This window comes from Macrotis lagotis, chromosome 7 (assembly GCF_037893015.1).
Source record: "Macrotis lagotis isolate mMagLag1 chromosome 7, bilby.v1.9.chrom.fasta, whole genome shotgun sequence".
Taxonomy (NCBI): Eukaryota; Metazoa; Chordata; class Mammalia; order Peramelemorphia; family Peramelidae; genus Macrotis; species Macrotis lagotis.
The window spans coordinates 165,897,112-165,913,988 of NC_133664.1; the positions used below are offsets into that span (position 1 = coordinate 165,897,112).

The following is a 16,877-nucleotide window of genomic DNA, read 5'->3' on the forward strand; positions in this document are numbered from 1 at the left end:
GTTGCCAATCTGCATTGGCAGATGAATTTTCCTGACTAGAGTTCACTCCTGAGATGAAATAACAGGTCCAGATATCCCTCCTTACCCCTCAAAAGGACTAAATTCATAAGTTTATGCCTTTAAAATGACATCATTGGAATATGCTACTTCACTAAATTGTGGTAGAAGATGACAGTATGAAATGGGGTTGCATCACTAATTTTGTTGAACAAGAAATACTAGTATAATTTAAATTCATCATTCATCATTTTCAATGTTCAGGATGAAAATCAAATAATTCAACACAGTCTCAAGGTCTGTAAAAACAATTTCTTTGTTTGAAAACTAGATGTGAGATTATTGGGGGGAGGGAGCCAAAGATGGCAGTGTGAAAGAAGGAATTCCCAGAAATTTATTTCCCAAAAAACTCTAAAAGCTATCAAATTATGACTCTAGCCAAAATTTAGAGGGGCACAACCCACAGAAAGATTGAGTGATACAATTTCCCAGTTCAAGACAACTTAGAAATTCTGCAGGAAAGTTCTGTTTCACCAGGACCTTGGGCTGGGAAAAGCCACAGCCACAGCATAGCACAGCCCAGAGATCACCTGAAACAGCTTGAAGGGGTAGTGAGAGAACTCTGCCACACTAAAGTGAGTGCAGAGTTAGCACTGGCCCTGCAATGAGAACCTGCAGTGTGAATCAGGGAAGTCAACATGCACCTCCAGAATGCAGCCCATGGTGGGTAAGGGGACCAGGGGAGACTGCAGAGGTCTCTCTGCACTCCCTGGAGCAGGTTTCTACTGTTTGTTGACACTCAGATCCAGAAAGCCAAGGTTTGGGGTTCCATACTACCATAGCTGAGCAGGGACTTTCCTCACAGCTCCAGGACAGTGGGGAGTGCTTGTGGTCATCCACATACCAAAGCACAGGAAAGAGAGCAGTCAGAGCCTCTCATAAGACCTTGGAGGAATTAAGGTCCCAGTAGGGTGACCCAAAAATCTCTAAGGCTTGACAAGTGTGATAAATCATTTATAGGCTGAGGAAATGAGAAAACAAAAGAAAAAGGAAGAATTTGACCATAGAAAATTACTTTGGTTCCATAAAAGATTCAGAAGATGATAAAATTGAAGCTTCTATATCCAAAACCTCCAAAAGAAATAGAAAATGGGTTCAAGCTATGGATGAACTCAAAAAAGACTTTAAAAAGCGATTAAGGGAGGTAGAGGAAAAATTAGGAGGAGAAATGAGAGTGATGCAGATAAATCATGAAAACCAAATCAGCATCTTGGTGAAAGAAATTAAAACAAAAATACTGAAGAAAATACCATTTTAGACCAAATGGATAAAGCAACACAAAAGGTAAATGAGGAGAAGAATAACCTAAAAACAGCATTAGCCAGCTGATAAAGAAGATAAAAAAAGCTCTCTGAAGAAAATATCTCCTTCATATGCAGAATGGAACTAAAGGAAGTCAATGACTTTGCAAAAAATCAGGAAGAAATAAAACTATCGCAAAAAAAATTAAAAGAAACTGTGAAATATCTCATTGGAAAAAACCAACTGACCTTGAAAACATATTCAAGAGAAATAATTTAAAAATTATTGAGCTACCTGTAAGTCATAACCAGGAAAAGAGGCTAGTTTTTTTTTTCAAGCAAAATTTTCCTGGGATCCTAGAAGCAGAAAGTAAAATAGAAATTGTAAGAATTCACCAATCATGTCCTGAAAGAGATTCCGAAATAAAAACATCCAGGAATATTATAGCCAAATTCTAAAACTCACAAATCAAAAGAAAATACTAAAAGCTGCCAGAAACAAACAATTCAATTAGCATGGCTCTATAATTAGGATTACACAGGATCTGGCAGCATTTACATTAAAAGCTCATAGGGCTTGGAATATGATATTATGGAAGGCAAAAGATCTTGGTTTAAAGAATCAACTACTCAACAAAACTGAACATCCACTTTCAGGGGAAAAGATGTACTTTCAATGAAACAGGGGACTTTTATACTTTCCTAATGTAGAGTTGAATAGAAAATTTGATCTCCAAGTACAGGACTCAGGTGAATATAGATGGGGCAAAAGAGAAGGACCAGTTGTGAGGAATTTAATGATGTTTGAACTGTTTGTATTCCTGCATGGGAAGAAGATACTGATAACTCATATGAACTTTCTCATTTAAAAGACCAGTTAGGAGTATATATAGACAAGGAATAGGAAGGAGTTGAATATAATGATATAATATAGTAAAAAATGGAGTCAATGCGTGATAAAGGAAAGTACTGGGAGGAAGAGAAAGCAGAGGAAGGAGGGGTTAAGATATTTCACATAAGAATCAAGATAAAGCTTTCTCGATGGAGTGGAATGGGAGAAAGTGAGGGGGGAATGAGTGAGTCTTCATTCTCATCAGAAATGGCTCAGGATAATGATCATTGTTGGAAGGGTGGTGGAAAATCTGGGACACTATTACATTGTTGGTGAAGCTGTGAACTCATCCAACCTTTCTGGAGAGAAATTTGGAACTACACAGAAAGGGCAACAAAAATGTGCATACCCTTTAATCCAGCAATACCACTACTAGGTCTATACCCTGAAGAGATGAAGAAAAAGGGTAAAAACATCACTAGTACAAAAATATTCATAGCAGCCCTGTTTGTGGTGGCAAAGAATTGGAAATCAAGTAAATGTCCTTCAATTGGGGAATGGCTTAGCAAACTTTGGTATATGTATGTCATGGGACACTATTGTTCCATTAGAAGCCAGAAGGGACGGGAATTCAGGGAAGCCTGGAAGGATATGTATGAACTGATGCTGAGTGAGATGAGCAGAACCAGAAAAACACTATACCCTAACAGCAACATGCAGGGTGATGATCAAGCTTGATGGACTTGCTCATTCCATCAGTGCAAGAATCAGGGACAATTTGGGGCTGTCTGCAATGGAGAATACCATCTGTATCTAGATAAAAACCATGGAGTTTGAACAAAGTTCAAGGATTATTGCCTTTAATTTACAAAAAAACTGCTGTCTTATTGTCTGATCTTGTTATCTCTTATATTTTATGTTTCTTCTTTAAGGATATGGTTTCTCTCTCATCACACTCAGTTTGGAGCAATGTGCAACATGGAAACAATGTAAAGACTGATGTGGGGGAAGGAAGGGAAAGTAAGCTTAGGGGAAAATTGTAAAACTCAAAATAAATAAAATCTTTAATTAAAAAAAGAAATGGATTAGAGAGGAAATAACATACACACTTAATAGGCTATAGAAATCTATCTTACCCTAGAGAAAAATGAGAAGAAAGGAATGGGATAAGGGGGGAATGGGGGAAGGAAGGTGGGAATAGGTAGAAAAGGATAGAAGAGAGGGAAGATCATGGTAGATGGTACTTAGATACCATACACTTTTGAAGAGGGACAGGGCGAAAGGAGAGATAGAATAGAATAAATGAGAGTGGGAAGGAATAGATTGGAAGCTAGTAATAGCAACTGTGGGAAAAATAATGAAGCCAATTCTTTGGTGGATTTATGATAAAGAAGGCAACTCATCCCAGCGACAGAGTCATTGGAATCTGAAAACAGCCTGAAGTATATTTTTGTTTTCTCTCTCACTATTCTTAAGGTTTCTCATCTTCTTGAGGGGGAGGAGGGTTTATGTTTACTCTCAGAACAAGATTATTGTAATAACAGAATAAATAAACCAAAAAATAGAAAACTAGATGTGAATTAATATTGTAAAAATAAAACTTTGACTACCCTTTATCAGCAATATCACAACCAGTAATATCCTTTTCAAAGGAAATTTATAATTTATAGTTATAGCCAAATATTACCTAATGCCTACCCTGACAGATAATTAATTAAAAATTACAATTGTTTCTTTTAAAATTTCCCAAATATTTAAATAAAGATTTCTGCCTGATCAGAACTGTTAACACTCTGAAAGCATATTTACTGAGACCAGCTTGTCAAATTCAAATATGCTTGTGAAATCCAAACACATTTTCAAATGTTGTGTTGAGACTTCAGTATTTATTATGACAACCACTCCTAGCACCCTGCCCCCTCAATTCCTCAGCTACCCCAAATCCCACAATCTTTTCTTCTGCCCCACTTTAGTGACAGCAGCATTGTTATATCTTAGTTCTAACCATTTCTCAGAGCTTCAGCACTTCCAAAGGTTCTGAATTTAGAATACTCATGCTATAATTAGAACCTCCCATTCTTTAACCCAATCTTAGACTCAACCCTATTTTGAGTGTTTCTCCTACACTCCCTTACTTCCATGCTCAGCCTTGAGTCCACTGTCTTCTATTTTAAAATTTTGCTATCCACTATATTAAAATCCCTCATCCCACTGATCTTTCAACAGTTCCAAACTGAAAATCCTCAGTTTTTGATAATATCATCATATAAATGTGTCTATTCTATTCATGAACTGGTATCAATGCCAGGAGAAAATGATGAAATCTAATATCAAATACTATAAATTTATGAAGTATAAGCTCAGGTTCACCCTTTTTCTTGGTCAATAATCCTTTCATATTATTTTTTCTGACTACTAGCTCAAAAGTATAGCTATTCCAAATTTTTCCCCTTTACCATTAAGACCTCAATTTTAGATCACTCACACACACTCACCCATCTACATCAGAGGGATCTGGTCAGAGGCATAATGAACATAGTCCTTGACTTGGAATCAGAAAAAGCATGAATCATGTCTCACACATTTTATTAGCTATGTGACTATGAAGAGGTGACAAAATCTGTCAGTCCCAAGTTTCTTCATGTGTAAAATGGGGTTAATGATATTGCCTACCTTATGGTGTTATTATCATACTCACATTAGATGATATATAAAAGTGCTTTAAATATTTAAAGTAATAATGTAAATATCAACTGTCTTGCTATAACTGTTAGTTTTTAAATTCACTGTGGTCATGCAATTGGCATCACCTTAGTTCTGCTCACTATCATTACCAAGTTCTATTCATTCACTCTGATCACAAAAGATATAATATAGTTGCAAATGACGCTGGTTTGGAGCCAGGTATCCTGGGTTCACATCCTCCCTGGGTTGCTTAATTCTGGCAGGACCTTGAGCAAGGCCATTTCCATGGACATCACTTTCCTCATTAGCAAAATAGAAGTTGGAAAGATGACCCTTCTACCTCTGCATCCATGATCCTATGATGTTTAATGTTAAAAAGGCTTAATTCCTTTTTTTCCCACCCTTGAATTCACCCTCTCAGCCAGGACTTTCTCTAGCAACGATACCCACAGTCAAATGTCATGATTTCCTTTAATAATATCCAGCAGTATCAAAGGCATCACGTCCAGTGGCTCCTTCTCATCTCTCTGAAAACAAGTTCAGCTTTCCTCAATGCTTGAAAAGACTGTCCCTGGTAGATTGGATTTGGAAGCAGAGGAAATCTAACTCTTCATTTTTTTGACTCATTGGAGAACTCACCCTATAAGTTACTGTTTCCTTGGTCTGTAAAGCAAGGAAGTTGGAATATGGTCTCTAAGATATTTTGCAATTCAAAATACTCTGATCCCAATCAGTCTTATACTGTTTCCTTGCCTCTTACTACAAGGCTTATTTTATCAATTTCCATGCAATGGAAGCTGCTTTTTTAAAGAGCAGAAGTTGCTAATTCCAATGTTTTTTTTCTTAGAAGTTACTTCTTTAACAGAGCTTTTTTGTACAGTTTGCCATATTTCACACCCTTGCCAAAATGAATCCCTTATGAATCATGTGGTAATTTCATGCCTGTGCTCAAAAATTTCAGGAGCTCCCAATTTCTGTCCATTCAAATTGAAAATCCATTTCCTGGCCACCCTAAAATCTTTATCATAGTATTCCCTTCCATATACTTTATGATCCATCCAAAAAGGACTAGCAACACTTCCATTAATAAACCATCTATTTCCCCCCACCTATGCCCCCACTTTTCTCTCTACATGACTCCTATTCAGCACACTCCCTCCCTAACTTCATCCCATTGAATCCCTACACATCCTTTAAAATCCAATTAAAGCAGTAGTTCTCTATGAAATTTCTTCTGTTCCTTCAAACTCACTTCATGTTAATGATAATCTTCTTCTAGAAGTGGGCATAACACTTTGTTTCATACTGCATTAATGTGCTTATCATGAATTATTTTATATTATAATTATCTATAATGTCTAGAGAAAGACAGATATTTAAGTTGAGAGGATATAATCAAATTTTTAGTACTTAATTTGTCTGAAGAAAATCTGAAGTGTCAGTAATGATACTAGTCAACTGAATTTAAATTAGAGATCATTAAAGGAGATAAACAAGGGAACTAAGGCATACTTAAAGGTTTCATTGATAATGAAAGAGGATTAATATCAAACATCTGTATATCTAATGACATAGTACCTAAAGGTATAAAGTTAAAGTTAACAGCTATATTATTATCTAAATTATTATCTAAATCTATATTATTTTAAAGTATATTAATGAAAGAAATGAAAAAACATGATTTTTTAAAAACATAGACACACACAATAAACACATTTGGGTCTTATATCCCTTTCAGTCAAATTGTAAATGTGAAGATGTGATTTGTTAGAGAATATATATTTTATATCTTCAATAGTCTATATTTGAGACATAAATATATGTTCATATTTCAAAATTTGTCAGTTCCTTTATATTTTTATCAAAGATGTCCTGAATACATTTGAAAACCACTATTATACAGATGTTAATAAGATTAAAATATAGTCATATGAGTTCTGAAGATCTGATCACTTTTCTTGAAAATATTAACATCTGAATTTCCCCCAAAATATTTTACATCTCTCCTTTAGACATCTTAAGAATTGATTCCTTATCACCATAAAATTTTGTTTCCAGGGAAGCCAGGTGGTACAGTGGATAGAGCACTGGCCCTGGAGTCAGAAGGACCTGAGTTCAGATGTGACCTTAGACACTATTACCTAGCTGTGTGACCAAAGGCAAGTCACTTAACTCCATTGCCTTGCCAAAAAAAAATTTTAAAACCCAACAAACTGTTACCACAGCCCTATAGCATTACCTTTAGAAGCTTAAATGTGAATAGTCATTCTCTAGGAACTGTAAACTGTGACTGCATATGAGTTTGAATGTCCTATGTCTATTTCTTTCTGGCAACTTCTTCTTTTGTACCATTTCAGAATTCCCATGTAGCTCACTGGAGATCAAGTGGGAAATGATAAAATTAATAAATAATTTAATTTCTCAATTTACAATTGAGAACATGAAGAACTAAAGAGACAGACTGATGGCAAATATTGCTTTTTTGGTCTCCTTAATGAATTAATTGCTTTATTTTGATAACTATCTGTAGGAAATGACAGTACTATGTGTTGATCTCTTTTCCTTTATCCATTCCCAATATTTCAGCAGCAATATATTTTAATGGATATAGAAAGCATTTGATAAAACACAAAAGTGATTTATGTTGAAGATCTAAAAATCTAGGAATTAGTTTTTCTTTATTTTAAAATGATTTACTTGTAACACATCATAATAATCACACTGTTTTAAGCCTTGGCACAATAGAATTGCTACTAAGGCTTCCTTGGTTTCATCCCCTTAAGCTTTAGGGAGTATATTTTAGAAACATTCTGAGTTCAGTTATTGTTCCTAGACAGGAAAATTCTTAAAACCAAGGCAGCGGACACTTTGTCTAACCTTACATTTATATTTCTCTCTCCAGTAAAACACTGTTCTCTTTGTGGTTGAGGCAAAAACAGAAGATTATGCTGAAGTTTATGGATAGAAAGGCATTTGTCAGGAGAATTTAGGGAAAGAGTTGGCCTTTTCTTTGGATTTCCTGAGTTCTGAGATTCCTGTAAAGCTAATGGTTCTGTTTTATAATCCCCATCTTTGTCACAGTTTGGTCTTCTCTTTATTCTATGCTTGTTCCAACTTCTGGAATTCAAATGCTCAGGATCTCATTTCCCCTGATTCTGACATAGCTTGTCCCTTTTAGATAGTTTTAAGACAATCCTCCTAAACAAGTACCTGGCATACTTCAATCTGGACATGCACTTGCTGAAACAAATAGGGGCTCAAGGGGAAATTCTAAGAAATTCAGTTAGCAAATGACTAATAAATGACTTTTGCTTTATTTATGAATTAAATAAGATACAGTTGAAATTGCTTCCTGTTTCCATGACAATGAATCTAAATTTTTCTTCTTCTACTGTTACTAATGTATAGTTCAATATCAACTAGATATTATTGATAAAAATAATCATGACTGAAACATAGTGCCTTTACAAAATTCTTCATAAACATACTCTCCTCTGATCCTTATAATAATCTTGTGAAATTTATGGTCTGAGTAAAATAATCTTGCTCAGAAGTATTAAAAGTGAGGGCCTAGTGAAACACTTAGCAAACATGATATAAAATTAATACTTAATAAAAGAAATTTTCATTTGATACCATTGATTTCTTTTAAAAGCTATAGCTATAAAATAATGACAAAGCCACAAAGGAAAATCAATCTGGTTACTTTAACACTAGTCTATTACTTTAACATGTTTAAATATGGAGAGGAGCTTTTAGATCATCTGACACAATTCCTTTTTCTTACAGATGAGAAAACTAAGGACAAGGAGGCAAAGGACTTGCTCAAGGTGATATATGCTGTATTTGGCACAATCTACACCTAAACCCAGGACTTCTGTATCACTATTCATCTCTCTTTTTCATTGTGCCAGACTAGACTTTAAGATAAAAGTGGAGTTATGATTATTCATAGAAAAAACAGAGATATAGATTACCTGAAAAATTGTATAACTTTAATTTTGTTTTCTTTTTATTTTGAAAGGTAATTCTCTGCCTATCTCTGTTCAGGAAATTCAGGAAATTTTTTTAAGAGTGCAAATTATCAAGAACTTCAAGTTTTACTTTACCTTCAAGATTCATGATTTCATGTATATGTGATTTTACATATGCATATGCATATGAATGACCAGGATAAAAGATTTCTTAAATGATTCTCAAATCAATCAAATCAGAAATCTATTTTTAATTACTTTTCTAATTCATTTTTTGTGGTTTTGTAACCATATTTTTATTTTAGAATTTAGAAGTAGGCAATACTGTTTGCATCTCATTATGCTATTTTGAATTGCTCTTCTTAAAATTTCAATAATCAAATATTTCCCAAATCCATTTTGATTCATTTTGTATACAAAAGTAGTTCCCTGACAGTGAAAGCTCTGCTTCTTTTCTGTAATTTCAGTTTGCTCCAGCTTTTCAGATCACATTTATAATTGTCAAGTTTCATTGGATTTGATTATTACTAGTAAAAAAAAAAAAGATGATTCATTTAAAAAGTAAACTTTATTCATTTTAAATAAATGTAGTTTATATATTTATTGAAAATATTGTATTTTATTATATAAGAGCAGGTGAAATAGCTTCCCCATATACCTTTACTACGTCTTAAAAAGAGATTTTAAGATTCCAATCATAAAAGCAACAGTTTGATTTTGCAAAAACTATTATCTCTAATGATTAGAGAGATATGTGTTGAGTCATGAGAGGGGAAAAAAGACTCAAAGAGAATTTCTTTCCTAAGAAAAGGGAGGTTAATTCTTGTGGGAATAGAACTCTTTTTTTTTTTTTTGCAAGACAATGGGTTTAAGTGGCTTGCCCAAGGTCACAGAGCTAGGTAATTATTAAGTATCTGAGGCTGGATTTGAACTCAGGTACTCCTGACTCCAGGGCCAGTGCTCCATCCACTGTACCACCTAGTTGCCCCTGCACTGCACCACCCAGTCACCCCTGCATTTCGCCACCTAGCCACCCCAGGAATAGAATTCTTGAGAGACTTTGGCTATACTCCTGAGAGAACTGAATGGAGGGCTGTTATTTCCAAAGCTGATGTTTCCAGATGATTCTTTTCACAGATGATATTTTGTAAGCAATTATGTTTTTTATTGCTAATTACACCATTAACAAAATTGATATCTAATAACCATCATGTTTATTTATACCTAGAAGATGAGGGAGTTTGATATAAGCTTAAGGTTCAATAATTAATATTTTACAAATCTAGTTGGGGGTTCAAGACAAATCATTCATGGGAACTATTACCATTTAGTAATTTGTGAGGAAATAATCAGATTATAATCCCCTTGATTGTAAATTGTTAGATTGTGACTTTCTGGAAGGCAGAGACTGCTTTCAACTCTAACCCAGTTCTTGGAACATAATAACCACTTAATAAATGCTTGCTGACTTGACTTGAATGTCATAAGATTTGGGGGAAAATTAATAAATAAGTATTAGATAGAGAAGTATAAAGAACCCTAAAACTTTCTGCAGATAGGTTATAACCACAAAATACTGTTGCACATAAAGAGTTATGCTGTGAATTTTAAAATATATTTTTGATTAATGATACATTAATTTTCATTATAAAAAAATCACTATAAGTTATTATAATCATAAGTATCTGATAGAACTATTGATGATAATGACATTAATTTGCCTGTTTAAAACTCTTTACCTTGATGCATATTAATTACATTATTTTATTGTTTCAGTATTATTTTATATATTTCTTTTTATTTTAAAATACATTTTATTTTTATCTTTTGCTTTTATTTCATTTACATTTTTCTGTGTCTTTCATCCAACCTCCCCCAGCATTGCTTACAATAAAGAATAAAGCAAAGAAATTCTACAAAACCAAGGAACTTATTTTTATCAAAACATCCATACCCATAATCCCAAATTTATGAACAGGAGTGGAGGAAAGTTTCTTACTATATCTTCTTTGTTTTCTTTTGGTTTTTTTTTTAGGGTTTTTTTTTTGGCAAGATGATAGGGTTAAGTGGCTTGCCCAACACCACATAGCTAGGTAATTATTAAATGTCTGAATCCAGATTTGAACTCAGGTTCTCGTGACTCCAGGGCCAGTGCTCTATCTACTGTGCCACCTAGCTACCCCCCCCCCCCCCGTATCTTCTTTGGATAAAAGCTTCATTATTATAATTTTGCTATACTAATAATTTAATAATTATTTTTACATTATTGGTTTGCTAAATATAATTTTTATATTACATTAACTTGGAAAAATGAGACTGACATATTTTATAAATATTATAAGTTGAAGGGTCTAAACTATTTAGAAGTCTCTAAGATTGACTCATATGTATAATAAGGCTGTTAATTTATTTTTAAAAGTCTAAAAAAAGTATAAAGTGACAATTACCAAAGTAATATAAGAAAAATACTACTCAATATTTTGTAGATATCTAGAATCATTTATCAGTAAGAATCAATCATACTATATTAGCAGCATTTAAGTCTCTGTGAGACTACTTAAGTTGATTTTTACTATTCACTGTAATGCTTTTCAGTTTCCTCATTCCTATTTCCTATTCTTATTCCTTTAGATGTAGCATATACCAACAATGAATACATGTTATACATCTGAGCCAAACAAGGCAAAATCCAGTGGAATATAACCACCCTTGTTGTACATTTTTCTCAGTACTTTCCATAGTTTGATTAGTCCATTTGATACCTGTTATCAATGTCTCATCATTATAAATATTTCGTCTAGAGTCAATAAAATGGCTTTTCTTAACACATGTTTGCAAAAAAAGATCACCTTTCTTAAGAAAAGGAGGCCCAGCTTTTTTTTGACCCATTCACGATCAGGATGAAGACCATTTTAAGCAACCAGACTGTGGACATTCCAGAAAATGTTGACATTTCTCTGAAGGGTCGGACAGTTATTGTGAAGGGGCCCAGAGGAATCCTCCGCAGGGATTTCAATCATATCAATGTGGAACTCAGTCTCCTTGGAAAGAAGAAAAAAAGGCTCCGGGTGGACAAGTGGTGGGGGAATCAAAAAGAACTTGCAACTGTACACACACAATCTGTAGTCATGTGCAGAACATGATCAAAGGTGTTACTCTGGGTTTTCGTTACAAGATGAGGTCTGTGTATGCTCACTTCCCCATCAATGTTGTTATTCAAGAGAATGGCTCACTTGTTGAAATCAGAAATTTCTTGCGTGAAAAATATATCCGAAGAGTGCATATGAGACCAGGTGTGGCTTGTGCGGTTTCTCAAGCCCAGAAAGATGAGTTGATTCTTGAAGGAAATGATATTGAACTTATATCAAACTCAGCTGCCCTGATCCAACAGGCCACTACAGTCAAAAACAAGGATATCAGAAAGTTTTTGGATGGTATCTATGTTTCTGAGAAAGGCACAGTGCAACAAGCTGATGAATCAGTTGGAAAAGATGCCAAAGGCTGTGTCCTGAGGAATCAACACTTATTCAGATGTCAAAATAAAAATACTTTTTTGTCATTTGAAAAAAAAAAAGGAGGCCCCAAAATAAAGTAATGCTGAGTTTTATATGCAGTTTGAAAGGCTTGCTCTTCCCACTTCATGCCAATCATTGGCCAGGGATACAGGCTAATTGATACATTCACCCCTTATGTTTTCCTGCCCTGCTCCTTAGAGTAATGAGCACAGGGGAGTGAACAGTAACCTCCTTGAGCAGACACAAAAGAGAAGGACACAGATCCTTGGTTAACTCCTGACTAGCTGCAAAGTTATTTCTTTAATCACTTTTTCTTTTGTCTAACTCTCACTTTCCTGTAAACAGATTGGCATCTTTTGGCTTACAAAGAGGCCAGACATCCTGGCTTTTGTGATGTATTATCCTCACAGTTATCTGTGAGATTCTGGCAATATCTTCTTTTATTCTTTTTTTTTTAAGTTTTTGCAAGGCAAATGGAGTTAAGCAGCTTGCCCAAGGCCACACAGCTAGGTAATTATTAAGTGTCTGAGGCCAGATTTGAACTCAGGTACTCCTGACTCCAGGGTCCATGCTCTATCCACTGTACCACCTAGCCAGCCCCTCTTCTTTTATTCTTGTGAAAACAAAACACACAATTCTTTCTCACAACACCCATAACACATATGACCTACATATAATAAGCATGCAGTTCACTGAAACCTTGAAATTTTCATAGAATCTGTTGAAAGTCATATTTGTTACATCCTATAATTTAAAAATTCAAGTGTAGGATCTTATATTTATCCTATTAAATTTTAAAATCATCATTGTAGCCTGACAAAATCTCTTTAGATTCTTTTAAAACCAGTGAAAAAAATCTATACAACTTGTGGTGAACTATAAATATATTTTTCATTTTATTTTTTTATTCTGAATTGAACAAACATCAACTAAAATGAACATTTTTCTAATTGTGCTGTAGAACAGAAATTAAGGCTATAAATTTCATAAATTTATGGTTTCATCAAAGTCATTTAAATAAAAAAAACACCACGTGCTAGAGTCTTTTGGTGCTAGGAAGAAGATAAAGTTAATCACAGATCAAAGAAGTTCATTACATGTAGATTACAATTATTAATATGGGCTTTATGTATAAACAAAATACAAATGAAATCACTGGATGGACTTCAGAGAGTGGAGAAACTGACATAAGGAATATGAAGTTTGATATTTTAAGTTATAAAAGGATGATTCTTAATAACAATAATTACATGCATATGGTATTTTATGGTTTACTAAGTGCTTATCACATAAAAAGTGAAGTTGGTAACATAAATATTATTACTAGATTCCCATTTCATAGGCAAAGAGAATTGAGACTTACAAAACAAAATGACTTTTTCCATAGACGCATGTCAAAGCTGAGACTGAAATTCAAATCATCTGAATCTTAGTAAAATAGCCTATTATATAACATTTCCTTAAAAATAAAAAAGGTAAAATATCTTCAAAGTTTCTGCAGAAGAAAATTACATATTTCTGAATCTCCAAGGTGACATTTCACTATGCCTACTCATGAACTGATTCTGTCATTGAATTAGAAATAATATGATCCTTAGTCACTACCTGACCATGTGGAAAGTGAACAGAAATGAATGGATTTCAAGATTTCTCAAAGAGCTACAAATAAGTTAACTCTCTACCTTGCAGAACAGCACATAGAGAATAACAAAAGTGGTAGAGGTAAAGACTATGAAGGTATAACCCAGAAAGACAACTGCTGTGGTAGGAGTTGAAAAAGGAAGGGGGAGAAGTGTGATATATTAACAATGTTAGTCTGACCCACAGTAGCCAATTAATAAGTACTTGTTGTGAGGAACATTTTAAGTCTTTTTCCAAGACTCAAAGTCTGTTTTTTTGATGAAAGTTTTATATAATACTGAAATTTCAATAAGTGAAGTTGTATAGCATATCTATACTATAAAGAGATTGCAGAGTAGGAGAAAGACTAATGGAATAAAGTAAGAAAGCATGTTCTCGAGTAGAAGAAATATTGGATGGCAAAAATGTTTTATAATTAATCTGTTCCCTCTGCAACAACCAAGTATCTTACATTTAACATTTTCATTACTCCCAGTCCATAGTCCAAATTATTGAAATTAGGTCAAAGAACTTTTCGCTAGACCCAAAGGGCTATGACCTCAAATCAACATATCCCTCATTACCTCATCTCTGCCCTCTGAGCTATCCACCCTCTCACCTAAGTATGCCTACATATATTCACCCTATGTTGAGTTGCATACTTTCCTTTGTGACCTAGCCTATGCTTGGGGAGCATGATCCCTCAGGAAACTTCTCATGATTCTATACCTTTCCTTACTGATTATCCTCTCATGGTAGCTGATGCCACTCCTAACTAATCAATGGCTTAGGAGATCAGCTGCTTCCAAATTCCTTTACTCTCTCTCTCCCTTCACTTCCACTAATCATGGCAATTTAAATAAACCTCTATTTTTTTCCCTTTTTTTAGAAACAGGTGGATCCAAGATGATACTTGTATAAATTTTTCACATTTAAACCTGACACTTGACCACCTTAAAAACATGTTTTTCAAATTTTGGAGCATTTAAAAAATTTCTTCAATTGGTTCCCTCTTCATCATTCCCATCTGGATTCTAGCACAAATTTACGATAAAATTTAGTAAGTCAAAAATAATCTTATCTATAATCTTCACCTGCCAAACAGATTTAAAAAAAAAAGAATTCCTATATTGGTCTAAAAACCTGTGAGGAGTCAAGGTGGTACAGTGGAACATTAAGAATACTGAACTTGGTGTTTATTTGCAGCTTCAGCACTTACTAGCTGTGAGACCCTGAGCAAATAATGTATTTTCCTCTGTTTTCTCAGCTATGATAATTTAATCTGTTTTCTCAACCTCCCCAGGGTTGGTTTGTTGCAAGAGTTAAGTAAAATGATATTTGTAAAGCATTAGTATAATGTTTGTTTGTTTCCTATCTTGTCAGGAAACTAAAGGTACCAGCTTTGAGAGTTGTCTCATAAGTATAGATAAATCAAAATTAGGTAATCTGAGGATTAGAATTTATTGAGAGAGGAGACTCCTGATGAAAGAAGACAAGCAATATAATTCCTAAATATGATCCTTGCAGAGCAAAATCACTGTATTATTAAGATTATATAATTCCAAAGAGAAGGGTGTCTGCTTGAGAGTGAAGGGAAGAATCCAAACCACACCTATGACACTATGAGACCTGAAAGGATTGTATAGTACTAGCTAAGAGGACTAGAGATTTACAAGAATGTTAAGGGATTGCTAAATGACAAGTTCAATTTTCTATCATGTTCCATGGGGCAAAATAAAGTCTATTCATATGACGATATTGGCTACATTACTTGCCTATACAGGAGTAAGTGTTATCTCTATTGGGGGATCAAACATAAGTGATATGTAAAACTTTAGATAAAGTAATGCCAGAGGTGAATAGTGAGTCAAAGAGAGAAAAAAAAATCTTACTCTTATATTCAACCATGAGAATTCAGTTTCCATAAATCAAAATCTGGGCTGAGATGGGGGTAGAGTATAGGGTGGGATGTTCATTATATTTATTATCAGAAATAATATACACAGGGTTTAGAAATTGACATGTGATTTCATTGATATATCAAAACTTCAAAGTGAGGAAATTAATACCACAAATAATATTCATGTTAAAATGAACTTTTAACTTGTTATGATATAATCACTGACCAGCACATCTCTATTCAAAACAGAAAATTCAGGTTAAGCTGTCTCCATTGAATTTCTTATTCTTCATATTTGTTAAGACTTCAAGAAGTAGGTGGGAATGAAGAAAAATTCATTACTATTACCAAATCTGCACAGAAACTGAATTACAGCTTATAAGTATATTTATCTAATATTATTGTGAAACATCAAAAATGAAATAAACTTTTAAAATCTGAATAATGGTCTTCTACAAATATGAATTAAAATGAATAAATATCTATTCAGTGAAGATAAAATGCCCAACTCTCTGGTACATCATCTGGATGATAAAATGGATCCTCATGACCTTAAGATCTCAAGAAGCTAATAATTTAACTGGGGATACCTGTTGCAGCATATGAAGTGATTAAAAAACAATATTAAAGTATTAAATGTCTAAGATAAATGATGGGGGTTATGGCAGACCAGAGGAAATCAATCATCATGAAAATACTGTAGGAACAAGCCTGAAACATTATTTAGTTTAATAAATTCATTTTACCTCAGAAAAGAAAAAGAAAATCAAGAAGACTGCATTGTTTAATACAATGACAATAAAATTTTTCATCCTTTTTCCTCAGTCTTCTTATTCCTACACATGCTCTACTCTACATCATGATTCAATCAACTTATGGAAGAAATCAACAAACAGCTAGGTCTGACCATATCCATTCTGCTTTCTCATTTTCCCTGCCTCATCCTCAGTTCCTCTCAGACTATACCTAATCATTAGAACTAGGTTGTTTCCTCTGTAAGCTAACTGAAGTGTTAAATTTGTTTCCTCTTACTCAATAGAGACAGCAATGACC

At 33.9% G+C, this 16,877-nt stretch overlaps 1 protein-coding gene and 1 pseudogene across 1 annotated transcript in view; one reads left to right on the forward strand and one right to left on the reverse strand.

Moving 5' to 3' along the window:
• Positions 1-16,877, reverse strand: part of LOC141494195 (semaphorin-3E-like) — a 371,039-nt gene that overhangs the window by 335,138 nt on the left and 19,024 nt on the right. The gene's annotated exons all lie outside the window — the stretch shown is intronic.
• Positions 11,672-12,357, forward strand: LOC141493134 (large ribosomal subunit protein uL6-like; annotated as a pseudogene).